This window comes from Dioscorea cayenensis, chromosome 9 (assembly GCF_009730915.1).
Source record: "Dioscorea cayenensis subsp. rotundata cultivar TDr96_F1 chromosome 9, TDr96_F1_v2_PseudoChromosome.rev07_lg8_w22 25.fasta, whole genome shotgun sequence".
Lineage (NCBI taxonomy): Eukaryota > Viridiplantae > Streptophyta > Magnoliopsida > Dioscoreales > Dioscoreaceae > Dioscorea > Dioscorea cayenensis.
Window position 1 is genome coordinate 20,667,377 of NC_052479.1, and position 15,235 is coordinate 20,682,611.

The 15,235-nt window shown below is 40.1% G+C and overlaps 3 non-coding genes across 3 annotated transcripts; 2 read left to right on the forward strand and 1 right to left on the reverse strand.

The window, feature by feature from the left end:
- Positions 1–6,653: 6,653 nt before the first annotated feature.
- Positions 6,654–6,760, forward strand: LOC120269691. Its single transcript, XR_005539332.1, has one exon. It is a non-coding gene; the product is annotated as a small nucleolar RNA R71 (small nucleolar RNA).
- A 2,268-nt stretch (positions 6,761–9,028) lies between these two features.
- On the reverse strand, positions 9,029–9,135 carry LOC120269793. Its single transcript, XR_005539428.1, has one exon. It is a non-coding gene; the product is annotated as a small nucleolar RNA R71 (small nucleolar RNA).
- A 4,616-nt stretch (positions 9,136–13,751) lies between these two features.
- On the forward strand, positions 13,752–13,857 carry LOC120269738. Its single transcript, XR_005539377.1, has one exon. It is a non-coding gene; the product is annotated as a small nucleolar RNA R71 (small nucleolar RNA).
- Positions 13,858–15,235: the final 1,378 nt, after the last annotated feature.

Here is a 15,235-nt window from a genome sequence, read left to right on the forward strand (position 1 = left end):
GGATGCGGATTCCCGAGGGGGGTACTTAAGTGAGTAAGAAAATGAGTAGTTAAGCACGTGGCTAGTTGGACCGAGAAAACGAAAACCTAGATCAACCCGATGGTCACGGTAATTGACCCCTAACCAGGTGCAAGTGTTGAGCGCAGAGTTTCTTCTGCCCAACTTCCCACACGATTGCAAGGAAAATGGCGGTTTTCATAAGTTAGGGTAGAAACACAAGTAGTTTTCAACCCTAGGAATGGAGGGGTACAAATACCCGATGGTCACGGCATATTTATACAATAAACCCTACCTAGTTTGGTGGAGTGTAGCACTAAGGCATTGATCATGCTACAAAGTGCTACCAAGAATTTGATACATCACTCAATCAAATGTACCAAAATAATCAAGAATACCAAACAAGGATCACAACAAGCCAAACATGCATAAACTACTCAAATAATCCAAAACATCACAAGTTCACCCACAAGGTTCACCTACATCCGGTGACCTAGGGGTTTAGTTGTTCATGTTCAACAAAGAAACAAAATAATCCATACAAACAAACAAAATAAACATGAGGAACACGCCCTCAAATGCTGAAGGCCGAATGACACAAGAATCCCCAGAGAAAACCTTCTGAAGACGCCACTTGGAGGGGTGGCATCCTGTTGTCTTCAACCTCCTAACAATGTAGCCCATAGAGCTAGATCCTCCTCGTTCTTGCTCTCCCCGCCGAGAAATGCTCGAATTTCCTCCTTTTTTGCCCTTCTCAAGCTTGGGTTCAAGTGGTGTGGAAGTGGTGGTCAAAACCCTAGCCGTCTTTGCCCAAGGAAGATGAAGAATCAAGAAGAAGATCCCCCAAAAGATGCCCTTCAAGGTCTTATAAATGCCAGATCCCGATAGGTAAACGGGTCAGTGTACCGGCCGTATGCCGTTTCCTCGGGATATCCAGTTTTCTGCTGAGAAACCCGCGATGAGCTACGATGAAGTGCTACGGTGAAATCGCTACAATCTTGTGCTACGAGTAATCCCAGCTCGGAAAGCGACGTTTCGATGCGAATTCATCCCCAATTGCGTCGCCAAGTCCCCAGGGCTTCTACTAGGCCGGAAATGTAAAAATAACCCAATTTAGACCAAAAAGGGCATTGATTTAACAGATACTGTAAAGCATAATACAAAACAAATACATGCGAAATACGTACTTTTAGACGTTTATCAAACATCCCCACACCTATGCATTTGCTTGTCCCCAAGCAAACAAACATGAAGAACTAAGGGAAAGAAGATAAACGGCTAAAAGTACGACCTCAAGCTCAAAGTAAAGAACTCCACAAGCACGAATCGACAGAAATCAAGATGTGAGCTGTTTAATGAATAGTGAAGTAATAATAGCTCTATCTCATCTAGAGTGCTCCTGTGAGTGTGTGTTAACTCCCACCTTGATCTCCACACCCTGGATTACCCAAGGATGCCCATTCACCCCACACATAATGATAATGACATTAAGATGATAAAGGCATCCTCAATACTCAATTAAGAGACCTTTGTTTCCTAGATAAAAATCTAACTATCAAATGACTACGCAGCATGCTTCAAGGGAACAAAGAGATACCTTATTTCTTTCACACATATATACAAACATACACACTTTTTTTTTCTTGAGTTCGACTAATGTAGACTGCACAAAAATTTTTACAATCTTTCTGAAGGATGCACATGTTGATTAGGCACAAGAGCCACACAACGTACTTGAATACAGTCTACATAGACGCATTCATGCTATACTAGGAGAGGAATACTGTCATAGACCCAAATTTTTTTTACTCACATGTACAAACTATATCTCATGTCCCTTGTATAGACTTGCTACAATAGTTCACTTTAAGCTAGAGAAAACAATAAAGGAACTCAAAAGCTCTTAAAAGTGCATTGAACATAAAATTTAGCAAATTAATGCCAAAGTCATTATGATGGGTCGGTTGGAGGGTACAAGGTGAAAGTAATCGTGAACAAGTATATAGGTTCACTAAAGATGAAATAGAACTACATTCAAGCACCTGTAGTGTCTAGCTCACAACTATTATTCTACCAAGCTAGGAAGTTCTTAACAATAAAATCATAGCTATCATAGGTAGTAAGCATGCATAAGTACAAAAACACTCCAAGTAAAAGAAACCATCCCCACACCTAAAGTTGTACATTGCCCTTAATGTACCTAAGTCAGCAGAGAAGAGTGGGAAATGCAAAACAATAAACAAAGAATTAGAGTGAAGAAACTTCCCTGACTCCATGGTGTGATTCCTAGTTGTTCCCCATGGATCAGGGGCAAGCCAAACAATGAGGGCAATAAGTGCAAGCTCCCCAGAATCAATAACCCTGAAAAGAACAATGATCTTATCATCATTCACAATTTTTAAAGAGGAAATGGAAATAAAATATGGGAAAGATAGCTCCAACATAAATAAAAGAGAACATTGTAGGGGAAAGACCTAACTAACTCAAAAGTACAAGTCTGAATAACACACAATGAACAAAACAGAAAAGAAAAACATATACAAAATAAACAAAGGTATGTCATGGGTCTAAGAGGCTGGAAGAAATGAGGATGCAGTACAAGTAGTGGCAACAGAGGTCGATGAAGATGAGCTGTGAGCAATGGTCAGGAGTTCAGCTAAGTTGTGCTCAATCCGCTGTTGTGCCGTGATGATCTCCCTTTGTCCACTCTCAAGGCACTTGAACCGCTGCTAGACCTCAGTGCGAAATAACTCAAACCTGGCCGCCAAAGATGGTGAACCCTCTCTATCATCCCGGTCAGACTCTGACTCAGTCTCAGTGTCACGTGAAGTGTCGGGGTCCTGTGAGCATGATCTTTGTTGCTAGGTAAGGCGACAAATACTTCCCTGCTTCTCAACAATCCCAATGGAGACAAGGGTTGGAATCCCTAAGGGGGCAATAGATCCCACCACAGTCATGCTTCTAGTGTGGTCAATCAATCCCATGCCACGGATGAGTCGAGTAATGTAAGGTCCCATGAAGCTAGCTCCCAAACGAACAAACTTGCCTTAATGGGAAAAAGTCTCTGCCACTAAGTGTCCCATATGGATAGGTCGACGCTCAAGGATGCTATACAGCATAATCAGGTCGTGGTGGGTCACTACCTCAGTAGAATCAGTTCTGGCCCCAATACTCCTAGTCAGAAGAGCATGAATATACCTGTGAGCAGGATTCGTGAGTTGGGAGGCCTTTCGCGTGTGAGAGCTAGCCGAGATGGAACTCCAATAAGATGCATTCGCCTTCAACTGTGGGACTTCATCAACAGATTGCTTGAAAGTGGATGTTCTTAGGTAAGCTTCTGTATATAACCCCAAATACACACCAATATCATCCTCAGAAACACGACGTTTCTTTCCAAAAGCTTGGAAAGTGATGTGGTTAGATTGGTGAGTGAATGGGTATTCCTTGACTATCTTGATGGAGCTAAGGACTTCCAAGCTAAGTTCCTTGAATGTGACTTCTTCAATTGAAAATAATTTGTCCCAACTATCATGTGAAATGAGCTCCAACACCATGCCATCTAATCCCAATATGCTCAAAGCTTCCCAATCGTTTCTAACTGTGCCGAACACCTTGCGTGATAGGAGTGCATAACGTGTTTTATGTTCTTCTTTAGAAAACCTTGGCTCTTGCCCGGGAGGAGAAGGTTCCCTCCTAGCTCTCTTCGAAGCAAATCTCTTGATGGGCATCCTGCACAAACAAAGCGGAGATCATCCAACTAGGTTACCAAGCAAAGTGGGCACCAAAAGAATGAAAAAATTCAAGAAAATGCCCAGTAGTACAGTAATTTCGGAAAAAATTTTCAAGAACTTTGCTTGTAAAAGTAGCCAAAAATTTTACAAATCAAGGAAAACTACTTGATAATTACTAAGCGTTCACACAACAACAAAAATCCAAGAAATTCCACCAACAAAAGCATGAAGAGCTCAAAGTTTTGAGTGAGAGACCAAACCTTCAACCTAGAGTAAGTTGAGTGAAGTTAATTGTTAGATCCGGCTAAATGCTTGCTCAAAATCCAATTTTATGTCACTAAAATGGAAAAGAGGAGGAGAAGACCAAACTAGAGAAAAAAATGAACAAAAACGGTGGAGAAATGAGGGAGAAAAGGTTAGAAGAATGGGAAAGAAGAATGAATAGTAACAGCCTCAAAACCCTACTTATAAAGCCCTCACTCGGGTAGTATTGAGGGGCATCCTTGAGGCCGCAAGGATGGTCCTCGGGATTTTCCTGATGCACATCGATTCTCCACGCGTTGCACACTTCGTCTATGATTAAAAACCTTGAAAAAAATAAAGCTGGAAACATCGATAAAAGCACTCAAAAACATCATCAAGCTTGCATCAAAAAAACAAGAATTACTCAAAGACCACATGACAAATAAGGCTAATGGACTATGAAAAAAATGATGAAAAACACAACTACAACCAAAACCACACTAAAAAAACACAAGTTAAACACACAAAAACAAACGAGAAAAAGAATATGAGAAATGAAATGAACTTGGGTTGCCTCCCAAGAAGCGCTTGTTTAACGTCATTAGCTTGACGTGCATTACCTCAAACGATCATGATGGAACAAATGGAGGGAAGTTACCTCGAGCATTTAAGGCTATGTTGCCACTTGAAAAATTCAATGAAAGGCATGAGAAAACTTTAAATTTACCACAGTTTCCAAAGAGTAAACGATTGACCTCGTTCGGCGGTAATGTGGACATCTTTTTATTCTCTTTTTGTTTCTCCTTTGATTTTCTCCAAATTTTCCTAATACCTTTAATTTTCTTGCCATTGAGTGGTGAATTACCCTCCACTTGATTAATTTGTTGTGTTGGTGGAGGAGAGAGTTCTTCCTCGGCATCTTGGCATGCTAACTCATCCAAGTACTCATCCAAAGGGGTTAAGGCGAGCACCTCCTGAACACAATCAGAAATAATCACATTAGTACTATCAGTGAAGTATAATTTGTCATCATGATCAAGTGTGTGCTTCATTGCTTCAAGGAGGGTGAAGACCACTTGTTCGTCTCCAACCCTCAAGGTCATCTTGCCCTCTTTAACATCAATTAGAGCCCTTGACGTGTAAAGGAATGGGCGTCCAAGAATTAGGGGAACCTCAACATCATCATCCACATCCAGAATCACGAAATCTATAGGAATGATGAGTTTGTCAACTCTCACAAGGACATCTTCGACTACCTCTCGAGGCCTTCGCACTGACCTATCTACAAGCTGCAATGTCATTCTTGTAGGTCGTAGGTCTTCTAACCCCAGCTTCAAGAACAAGTTGTATGGCATTACATTTATGCTAGCCCCAGAATCGGCTAGAGCATGCTCCGTCATTCCTTCACCAATTACACAAAGAATTACAAAACTACCCGGATCCTTCATCTTTTGTGGCAGCTTTTTCTCTAGAATGGCCGAGCAGTTCCCAGTAAGTGCAACTATGCCTTGTTCCTCTAACTTTCTCTTGTTGGTAAGAAGCTCCTATAAAAACATGGCATACTTTGGCATTTGAGCTAGTGCCTCAATGATTGGAATATTTATGTGGAGTTGCTTGAAAATACTAAGGAACTTCTTGAATTGGGCTTCATCTTTATCTTGTTTGAGTCTTGAGGGGTATGGTACCACAGGCTTATATTCGTGCCCCTTTGAAATGTTAGAATTGGGGGAATCTTCAACAGTTTTCCTCCCATTCTCCTTGCTTGCATCTTCACTCAAATTCGAGTCTTCCCGGATGGTTACCCCATCATTGGAAGCACTTGGGATCTCTTTTTCCCTTGCTTCCAACTGACTACCACTTCTCAAAGTAATAGCTTTTAATTGTTCCCTTGGGTTGCTTTCGGTGTTGTTTGGCAAACTCCCCGAGGATCATTCAAATTGTCCACGAGCAAGCTGTCCCACTTGGTTCTCCAAAGATTGGATGGATGCTTGAACATTTCTCAATACAGTGCAGAATTCATCAAGTTTCTTTTCATTATTCGCAAAACATGCCTCCGTGCTAATCATGAATCCGGCCAAAATATCCTCTGTGGAGAGTTTCTTCTCTTGTGGAGGAGGGGCTTGGTATTGCCTTCCCTGTGATGCTGAAGGTCTGTACTGAGACTGGCCTTGATTCCAAGAGTGATTTGAAAAGCCTCTCCAACCATAATTATAAGTGTTGCCAAATTGATTCCGTGGTCCTTTTGTTCCACCCCCAACATAATCAACTGTTTCTACAGGAGGTGATGGGGCAACAAAAATAGGACATTGTGATGTTATATGCCTTGCCCCACAAGTGTCACATAACATAATGGCCTTGGAACCTGAACTGGGCCCTAACATGAGTTGGTCAACTTTTCGTGCTAGGGCGTCATACTTTGAACTATTCACAGTGATGTGTTTCGTCAGGGCATCAATCTTCGCAGCTAATGCTGTGGATTCATTCACCTCATACAGCCCTGCAGCCCTCGGAGGCTTATGTCTAGTGCTCCAATGACACTCATTTCTGGACATATTCTCAATTAACTCCTCAGCATCTTCAGGAAGCTTGTTGCTTAAAGAACCACCTGCCGTTGCATCAATTAATTGCCTAGTAGCATAATTCAACCCGTTACACAACATCTGCACTCTCATCCAAGCAGGGAAACCATGGTGAGGGCACTTGCAAAGAAGATCTTTAAATCGTTCATGGGCTTCAAAAAGTGTCTCAATATCACCTTACCTGAAAGACGATATCTCCTGTCTCAGTCTTGCAATCTTGCTTGGAGGAAAATATCGGGCCAGGAACTTCTCAACCATTTCCTTCCAAGTGGTGATGGACCCAGGAGCTAAGGATGTGAGCCATCGGTATGCTGCACCTCTCAAACTGAACGGAAACAATCTTAGTCTGATGGCATCATCTAACACTGAATTGATCTTGAAAGTGGAGCAAATTTGAAGGAACTGAGCAAGATGGGCGTGGGGGTCCTCATTACCTAGACCATCAAACTGTACTGAATTCTGAATCATCCCTATGGTACTCGCCTTGATTTCAAAGTTATTAGCCGGGACAGTTGGTACTTGGACACTAAATTCTTCTCCGGTGAATTGTGGCGTTTCATATTCCGATTGGGTCTTCCTGGGCTCCGTCATGACTGATGGTTCACTCGACTCAACTCGAATCTCTTGTGGTCTAGAACTTTCTATCGCTTCTCTCAATCATTGATGTAAGGTTCTTTCTATCTCGTGGTCGGGTTCAGCCAAGCTAGCTTGACTCGCACATGTCTTAAGATGTGTACCTACACGGAATGAGGAGTCAAGATGTTAGTTAAAAGTAAGAACACAAAGATGGAATAATTACCAAAGGTCATCAACCAAAACAAGAGAAACACAAAAACAACAAAAAAGAGTGAAAACAAAAGAAAAGAAAAAGGCTAAATCAAGAAGTTTAAAGCTTTCCAAATATTCCTCAGTGATTGTCCCCGGCAACGGTGCCAAAAACTTGATCGACACAAAGTGTGAACACTAGCCAGCGCACGGGGTCATCAAGTAATAAACCACTCGCGCACACACAAGTGGGTCATATTCCCAAGGGGCCTGAGGAGCTACTTTACTGACTTCTTACTTGTTGTTTAGCTCACCAATTCCAAGGTAAGAGAAAAGAAGAAAAGAAAGCAAAATGAAAAGCGCAAGAAATTCTAAAGAAGTATGAAACAATCAAACACGGGAGATGCTCAAGGTTGAAAAACGTTCAAGGATGCAGATTCCCGAGGGGGGTACTTAAGTGAGTAAGAAATTGATTAGTTAAGCACGTGGCTAGTTGGACTGAGAAAACCAAAACCTAGGTCAACCCGATGGTCACGGCAATTGACCCCTAACCCGGTGCAAGTGTTGAGCGCAGAATTTCTTCCGCCCAACTTCCCACACGGTTGCAAGGAGAATGGCAATTTTCACAAGTTAGGGTAGAAACACAAGTAGTTTTCAACCCTAGGAATGGAGGGGTATAAATACCCGATGGTCATGGCATATTTATACAATAAACCCTACCTAGTTTGGTGGAGTCTAGCACTAAGGCATTGATCATGCTACAAAGTGCTACCAAGAATTTGATACATCACTCAATCAAATGTACCAAAATAATCAAGAACACCAAACAAGGATCGCAACAAGCCAAACATGCATAAACTACTCAAATAATCCAAAACATCACAAGTTCACCCACAAGGTTCACCTACATCCGGTGACCTAGGGGTTTAGTTGTTCATGTTCAACAAAGAAACAAAATAATCCATACAAACAAACAAAATAAACATGAGGAACACTCCCTCAAATGCTGAAGACCGAATCACGTAAGAATCCCCAGAGAAAACCTTCCGAAGACGCCACTTGGAGGGGTGGCATCCCGTTGTCTTCAACCTCCTAACAATGTAGCCCATAGAGCTAGATCCTCCTCGTTCTTGCTCTGCCTGCCGAGAAATGCTCAAATTTCATCAATTTTTGACCTCCTCAAGCTCAGGTTCAAGTGGTGTGGAAGTGGTGGTCAAAACCCTAGCCGTCCTTGCCCAAGGAAGATGAAGAATCAAGAAGAAGATCCCCCAAAAGATGCCCATCAAGGCCTTATAAATGCCAAATCCCAATAGGTAAACGAGTCAGTATACCGGCCGTATGCCGCCCCCTCGGGATATCCAGTTTTGTGCTAGAAGCCCGCAATGAGCTACAGTAACTGTTAAAGTGAAACTAGTACAATAACTCTGCTACAGTACTGTGCTATAGTAATCTCCCGGCTCAGAAATGATGTTTTGATGCCGAACTCATCCCCAATCGCGTCGCCAAGTCTCCAGGGCTTCTACTAGGCTTGAAATGTAAAAATAACCCAATTTAGACCAAAAAGGGCATCGATTCAACAGATACTGTAAAGAATAATACAAAACAAATACATGCGAAATATGTACTTTTAGACGTTTATCAGCATCCATCACGACATGGAATGAAATGGTCGAAGCTTTTCTTGCAAGGTACTTTCTTCCACGGAAATCGGCGAAGCTTCGTAATGAAATATCATCATTTTTTCACATGGAGCTTGAATCCTTGTTTGAGACATGGGAGCGATTCAAGGATCTCTTGCGGAAGTGTCCACAGCATGGTTTCCACGAATGGATGATCATTCAGACTTTTTCAACAGGTTGAATCCAAGTACAAGACAACTTCTAGATGTCGCCGTAGGAGGTATAATGGGGAACAAGATCCCTGAAGAAGCCCGACAGTTGGTAGAGGAAATGACCATGAATATCTACCAATGGAATGCAAGGAAAAGGAAGAAAGTGCCGGACTCTATGAAATTGATGCGGTTACATCCTTAGCAGCCCAAGTAGAGGCATTGAGCAATAAATTGGATACATTGATTTCACCGAGGGTGGCCACGATCATGAGTTGTGATGGTTGTGGGGTTCGCATATGCCGTCTGATTGTCCTATTTCAATTGCTACTTTAGCCCTGACTAAACAAGTAGACTTTGTGGACAATTCAAGAAGGATACAAGGTAATCTTTATAGCAACACCTACAACCAAGGGTGGAGGAACCACCCCAATTTCTCATGGAGTAATCAAAGGCAGTAAAAGGCCATAGCACCACCGGGTTTTCAACAACAACAAGTCCCGAACATGGAGAATAGAGTTTCAGGATTGGAAACCTGGATGAACGACTTAGAGAAAGCCTTGACTAGATTTGTGCAATCATCGAATACACGGTTCCAATCAGTCGAGGCTACACTTCACAACCATAACGCTACATTGCACAATCTAGAAAATCAACTGTGGAAAATTGCGAAGTCTCTATCGGAGAGACGACAAGGAAGCTTGTTGAGTAATACCGAGACTAATCCGAGAGAACATGTGAAGGTGATCACTTTGTGAAATGGTCGTGAGGTTGAGGGTAGGCTTCCAAGGAGAGAGCTAACAAAGAGAAGGAGGTGGCACCCCCATCTTACAAGCCAAGAATCCCGTATCCTTCAAAATTGAAGAATGACCAAAATGATGAGTAATACAAGAAGTTCTTGATTCTATTCAAGTAATTGCACATCAACACAGTGCTTGTATATTGAACTCTTCCACAGTTAACTTTGGCCTCTCATAATCGAATAAAGTTCTTCTAGGCTCGGTTATAGCGAAGGTTCACTAGATTTAACTGAATTTCACGTTATCTTGAACTCTCATTCCTTGGCTTAATCTTTGATGCAATGTCCTCTCAAACTTATTGTAAGGCTCTACTAAGTTTGCTGACTTGCACGTGTCATAAGATGGGTACCTTGCACAATATTTAAGGCCAAAAGTCAACACTTACAAGTTTAAAAGATAGTAAGGAAAAAAAGTAAGAAAATGAAGCTATATGTACACAAACAATAAATGAAAACAAGATAAAAAAAATAAACGAAACAACGGTCAAATCAACAAGCTCTAAGGTTTCCGAGTATTCCTCGTGGGTCCCAGCAACGGCGCCAAAAACTTTGTTGCTCCAGCAAATATACTGGTCGTCAAGTAATACCTCTCTCGCACGCATGAGAGGGTCATATTCGCTAGGGCCCGAGATTACTCTTACGTCCTCTTTGCTTGTTGTTTAACCTATAACTTCAAGTGGTGCAATGAAATTACAAAGTAACAAATAAAACTCTGCTAGAATGTCTATGGTGAAGGCAAATTACGGGAGATAATAAAGGAGGAAAATCGGTCACAGATAAGGATCATCTTGGGGCTACTAAATTGCAAATGATGCTACAACTATCATGCAAATGGTAGTTTTGACAAAGAAAAGCCTAAGTTAGGCCAACCAGATGATCACAATGATAAACCCCTAATCCGGTATGAGTATTGATACGAAATTTTATCCAACCAAATCCTCCTATGATTACAATGAGGGCAAGGGGCTTCTCAATCTAGGGTCGAAACACAATTTAGGAACAACCCTAGAGTTGGAGGGGTACAAAATACCCAATGATCACGGCGTAGTAATACATATATCACTTCCAAGTGTAGTGTGTCTAATACAAGGGCATTGGTCATTCAATCTAGTATAATGAAGAAATTGATACACAGAGTTCTCATGCATACCAAAGCATCAAACTACACCAAGAATGGATCCAAAACATACCAAATGTAGTAAACAAGTCAAAGCATACAATCTACACAAGTTTACCCCCAAGGTTCATCTACATCCCGTGACCTTGGGAATTTAGTTGTCCATACTAGCAAAATACATAATCAAGTCCATGAAAACAACTAAACAAAGCATGACAAACTCCCACAAAAGATCGTAGGCCAAATGACGCTTGGAATCCCTTCTAGAAGATCTTCCAAAGACGCCAATCAAGGGATGGTTTCCCTTGTGTATTAAACCTCCTCTAAAAGTGGTTCTAGTAGTGGATCTTGCCGAATCTCACTCTCCCCATCAAATTTTACATCGGAAATGCTCTTTCTTAACCCTCTTGTAGCTCAAATCGAAGATGGTGGTGATGAGCTCCAAGAACAAAGCCTCCTCCCCTTTAAAAACCCCCTTAGAAAGATGATCTCGAGATGGCTTGTGGCTTGGCTTATGGTCAGTAAACGGGTCATGATGATCCTCAGAATTTTACCAGGTTTCCAGTAAGTTGCTATAGTGACTGCTACAATGCTATTTTTTTAGTCGGCTTGTGGTCATCTTCAAGGCCGTGAGGTTGCCCTTGTGGAATTCCAGACTTAGTGTTTTTCTTAAAATCTTCATGCTTTAGGATGCTACAGTGTTGCTACAATATCGGGGATCTAAAACATCATTTTTTATGTCGATTTCTTCTTGAATTATGTTGTCGAGCTCACCTACTCTTCTTTTATCTCTGTAACATGAAAGAAACCAATAAAACCATAAAAGGGCACCGATTAATTAAGAAAATACCCAAATTATACACAACAAATATGTATAAAATACATACATTTAGGCATTTATTAAGCATCAAAAATCTCCACTTCCATGATATTGTTCAAGGCCGTTTCATGTCTTCGTAAATATTGGCTATCCTTTGACACCTAAAACAAGCCATTACAAAATTTCTAGCATCCTTGAAATGACTTGGCAAATAAAAACTAGCTTGAAGGATCTTTGCGGCAGTTTTTGAAGTGCTAGTGTGGCCACCATATAATGAAAAGTGACAATGAGCAAGGATGTTTTCAATTTCATCTTCAGGAAAAGAGTTGTTCATAGGTAATTCATCCTCCCCATTTACATTTGGTTCTTGATGCAATCTCAAAAGATGATCGGCTACCACATTTTCTTCCCTTTTTTTATCTCTAATCTCAAGGTCAAATTCTTGGAGAAGAAGAATCCATAGGATCAAACATGCCTTTGTGTCTTTCTTGCTTAACAATTATTTAATGGTAGCATGGTCAGTATAGACAATTACCTTGGACCCAACAAGATATGACCTAAATTTATCAAAAGCGAAGATGACAACTAACAAATCTTTTTCAGTTGTGGCATAATTGACTTGAGCTTCATCCAAGGTTCTCCTGGCATAATAGATTGCATACAACTTCTTATCCTTTCTTTGTCCTAGCCGTCTCATATGGTATCGTTGCTCACATCACACATCACCTCAAAAGGTAATCGCCTTAACCTTTTTCCTATCTACATCAATACCACTCTCAGACACCAAGTGGGCCAACACTATACCTTCATGCACCATAAAATGGTACTTTTCCCAATTGACGACAAGGTTCACTACTTCACACTTGCACAATACTTTACATAAATTAGCCAAACAACTATCAAAAGTGGTACCATAGTCTGAAAAGTCATCCATGAAAATCTCTATTATATTTTCAATAAAATCAGAGAATTTCATTTATAGTTAATTATGCATCAAAATTTTTTTAACATCTTATCTCACCATAGGTTCTTCCAATTGCTTGCCACTCCTTAAGATTATAGCTTTACAATGCTCACTCAGATTGATTTCAAGCTTCCCTGGAAACATGCCTTAAGGTCTTGAAAAGGAGCTTGCTTGTTGGGCTATTTGAGAATCTAGCATCTTGTTGTGTGTTGCTAGAGAATTAACCTTGGAAGTTAACTATTTGATTGCTTTTCCCATAAGCTAACATTGTTGTTTAAAATTGCACATTTTCCTTGGTTTAAGCCACCACAAACATTTTAAGCAACACTTCTAAATTGGATTTCTATAGTGACTGAGGATTAAGAGGCCTTGGCTGAAACCCAGGTGGCTGTCGAGAATTACTTGGTCCCGCTTGAGCTTGATTGTTTCCGTAGAAAAAATTAAGATGGTTTCTCCTTCCAAGTTTATAGCTATTTGTAAAGGGGTCATTTTGAAATTTTGGGTTGAAATTGTTAACATAGCTGGCTTGCTCCATAGGAGAGTCCTAAAAAGAATTTCCTAACTGACAATCTGTGGCTCCATGCCCAATACAACCACAAATTTCACATGAAGCATTAACAATGCCCATGGAATTTGCACTCAGCTAATCAAACTTTTGAGTCAAGTCATTGACCTTAGCTGCTATAAGGTTCAAAGTGTCAACATCATACTTTGCCAGAACCATTTGTTATGTGTCTCTTTTATTTTTCCATTAGTAATGATTAAGAGCCATATCCTCAATAAGCTTGTGAGCTTCATTGACATTCTTGTACATTAGTGCTCCACCAGCTACTGGCATCAAAAAAAATATGAGCATGAGGAAGTAGTTTAGTTCATTATAAAAGGTGTGTACAATCAAGTATTTCTTCAAACCATGGCGGTAGCATAATCTCAATAGCTCCTTAAATTTGTCCAATGCATCATACAAGGATTCATTATCTTTTTGAGCAAAGTTAGTAATCTGATTTCTCAACTAGGTAGCCTTGCTCAATGGGAAATACTTGGCTAAGAAGGCTTGAAGCAACTGATCACAAGTTATAATAGATCCAGTGGGAAGAGAATGTAGCCATGCTCAAGATTTGTCCCTTAGAGGAGAAATTAAACAACCCTAAGATTAATAGCATCTGTTAAGACCCATTGAACTTTAGGGAATAAGAATATTCCAAGAATCATCTGAAAGATGCAAGTTAGGATCCTCAGTGAGAGTGCCTCCAATAACCATTTGAAGAAGTGAAGGCTTCAACTCAAAATTATTGGCTTCCACTATAGGTCTCGTAACGCTTAAATGCAATCCTTGAGAATTTGGTGTAGAAATATCTATTAAAGTTCTATTATTGTTATTGATGCTTAAAGAGTCCTAGGATTCTTGAACCCTTTTTTTCTTTGATATCAGATGATAAATGTTTTTCAAGTTCCAGATTTGATTCCACAATATTTTTAGAGCTTCCAAACCTATGCATTAACAATCAACTTGTCTACAAGAAAAACAAAGCAAAGTTAAAATAACTAGAGAATAATGAGAAAAGTGAAAATAAAATGTCTAGCATAATCAGTTTGCAATTACTGTCAATATTAAGAATATTCAATCACCGATAATGGAGCCAAAACCTTGATCTATTCCTCAAGTGCACGGTTGTCAAATAGTAATAAAGTTATTGTTCCCATAGTGACTAAATTGTCAATTATTGAATAATTGCAATTAAGTTATCAAGATGAACAAACTAATGTGGAATGAGAAAGAGAAAAATTAAAGAAAATAAACTAAAATGCTACAATGAACAAAAGCTAAAGGTGATTAAGGATAATGGCTTGGGGAAATTCGAGTTTAAATTATCCTAGGATTGCTCTGTACTCTTCTCTGTTTGGTATAACTGATCTCAAAAATGGGTCATCCTTAAATACTTGCTATCCTCTTTCAAGATATAACAAGGTGCTTAATTTAGCTAATCCCTTCTCTTGTGGTGATTACACTTAATTTAATCCTTTGAGTTATGTGACAATCTAATGGATCCTCAAGAAACCTTAATTCAAGATTCAATGTTTTGTTCAAAAATTCTAGTATCAAAATTCACCTCTCAACCCATCCTTTGACACCTATGTTCATGAAATTAAAATAATTCAAAATCATAAGCATTAAGTGCTTTAAAACCAAATCAAAATCAATCAACCATTTATAAAGAATAGAAATTTAGAACATAACATCTTTTGCATTCCTTGGCCCAATCCCAAATCCAAGAAAAAAAGGTTCTACTCCTCTATGTTCAAGATACAGCCCATGGACATTGATCTTACCATTTGATAAGAAAATTCAAAGTTACTATTCACGCGCCCACGTGCCTCGCAACTCCACGCG